A 2,869-nucleotide genomic window follows, 5' to 3' on the forward strand; every position below is an offset into this window, starting at 1 on the left:
ATGACACCCTCAGATCATGTGCTCTCCTCATTTAAGGACAATAAGTCAGCAGGCAGAGCCAAAATTAGTCCGCTGCCTGTCTGGAAGCCATATTAGTCAGCGACTGAGCTGCTTTCTCACCTTCTGTTAACAAGCAGGGGTTCTCTATGGATAAAACACTGGGATTATGAATGTTAACATACACACATGTAGTGGATTAACATTCCTACTCTTACATAGAGTTTATAAATATACAAACTTTGAAAAAAAGAAATCAGCATTCTGAAATCGGCATAAAACATCTGTAACACAGTAGATTGTTTTTTTCTCCCTTCGTTCCATGACAGATTGAAGATGTTTAAGGTGGTAGGTAGATTATGTTACTTTTGGCAACTTGCTATCTGATTCCCCTCTTTTTATGCTAATTTGAGACACCTGTCTCTTAGTTACGCTGCCCTGTTAACCACAAAGACAAGACAGTGGTGTTGATCCACTTATCTCCTACTAAGCCCTAACAGCTACAGAGCTATAAGGCCTCGGTCTAATATCTGAACTGATTTATTTAGATCTCTAAAACAGAGATATAAGACAGTGCGGAAGAATTTTTATCTGAAACACTAAAAGACCACAAAATCGGCCTGATTTATCTTGTTAACAGATCTTAAACACTGTACTGACCTCCACTTGAAAGGTACTTAAATAAGACCTTCTTCCAAATCCACTTACTGTGATTAGCTCTGTGTGGTAATGGAACAATAGCCTATTTTTTTTTAACACAGTCTCTCACTGCTGATAACAAAGATGACAGGAATAAGGGTATTGATGATGCACTGCCTGGTCCTGTCGGCTGATAAAGTGAGGGACCCATTAATCTCCTCAATCATCCTGTTACGAGCAGGGACCCCTCCCCCTCTTCCCATGCTGTCACTCTCCCAGGCTGCACCTGTCAGATTAGTCTCACATCCTCAGCTGCCACTCCATATGATACGCCTCCTTACTGCCCAGAGCCTGCATGGTCAGCTCACTTTGCATGTATTTATGCGTTTAAGTGTGTGAAAGAGAAAGTTGGGGGGAGCATTCCCATCCCAGAATGTGTGTGAGGGTGAAATTTGAATGTGACTAGTTGTTTCTTACGGAAGTCCTAAGCAGACGAGTACTCATACATTTTATTTACCTCACTTTCCTGTGATAACAAGACATTTTATCTATGTTCTGGAGATCACAACTTGTTATAATAAAAGTAAGCTTTCCAATAGTAACAGGTTAATTTATCTCATAATTTCAAGATAACAAAGATTTTTCTTGAGATAATGGAATAATTACATCTGCAAAGACACCTTGTGTACTGTTCCAAACCCTTGATCTTCTACTTTGGAAAAAGGTGGGTCAATAAGTGAAACAATTTTAGTGATTTTTTAATAATTATTTCTTTAGCGTTGGGTTTCTTCAATTCTCAAATCAGCACTATGGCACTTGGTGCTTATGCTACATGCAGCTATTGCTGTTTCCTATTTCTTTAATACGTCTTCATTGCAATGAGTTTTCTGGAGACCTAAAAGATTTGTTGTGTTATAACTTGAGGACTTTTTTTCCCCCTCCTTTCAGAATAATTGCAACACGTTATGCAAATCTAAAACTGTGCAAAACATACACGCAGGAGATACAATTTTACCATTCTGTTAGCTTGTTGTGGCTGCACAACAAATAATAACAACAACATTTAATATAATATCAGGCCCGATACCGTGCATCCCTGCCTATTTCTATGTTTGTTTTGTGCTTTTGTACTCTGGGGATAAAAGTTAAGATAATTGATGGTAAATCAAGATCTCTAGAAAACAACTGAGAATAAAATCGTCACGAGAAAACAAATGATGTATGGATGCATGTCTGCTTGGGGCTTTATAGTTTCCAGTGTCTTGCTGCAGCACATTTTTATTCACTGGCCATATTGTTAAGCACAAAAGAAAGGCTTTAATGGATTTATACTTTTGGCAGCAGCAGCATTCAGGTAACCTAATGTCATGAGATGTCATGGCTGCCATGTTCTGCTCCTGCATGTCTCAAACTGCAGTGGTAAAAAAATGTTTTATCTTAGTGCCAAATGATGAGTGTTGGTTGTTGCCACACGACATTTCACTGGCTCCCATCATGCACCAGAATAAAGACAGGGTGGATAGATGTCCGATGGGGGGAAGTGTGGGAAGTGCCCCCCCCGTGGATGGACTGGAGCAGCTGAGACGACAAGCATGTGACGAGAGGGAGAAATAATAAGCAGCACAGCAGTTTGTAGATGCGTCAAGCTGTACAGTGCAAGCAGAGCAGAACCGGAATAGACGATAGATTTCAAGATAAGAGCGTCACCTTTTCGCAAACAGTAAAAGAGATACATTTTTTTTAAGTCTATACAATAGCTCAAGCAAGAATATCATTACATTGCAGTTAATTTATGTGATGTTCTTCTTAGGCAGTCTGAAGTTGTATGAATAGGTCTGTCTCTTCTAAAAGAGTTAGTGGCTCAGGTCCTGCCTTCATCTAAACATGTAGGTCTACCCTACCTCGGTGTTTTTGCGCAAAACAGTGTTCTCTTATTTGATCCTGAAAGTGTGTCGGTGCCATCAATGTGTGTTGAATTGATAATGAATATGAAGAAAATTGTTGAGCTTTGGCATAAATGCAGGTGATTCACCTATTGATTAAGTAAGTTTGCTGATTCAAAGGGAAAATAGCTATGTTGCCACAAAATACTGAGATAAAGTTTTCATTTGTACCCAGAAAACAATTTGTTCTTCTACCTTTATTCTGAAATGTACAACAGGAAACAGAAGATTTCTACCCTAACTTGGCACCATGGGCATATTTCTATGACTTCGTGCAGTGAACGAGGTAA

The sequence above is a fragment of the Notolabrus celidotus genome, chromosome 20 (genome assembly GCF_009762535.1).
Source record: "Notolabrus celidotus isolate fNotCel1 chromosome 20, fNotCel1.pri, whole genome shotgun sequence".
NCBI classification, from domain to species: Eukaryota; Metazoa; Chordata; class Actinopteri; order Labriformes; family Labridae; genus Notolabrus; species Notolabrus celidotus.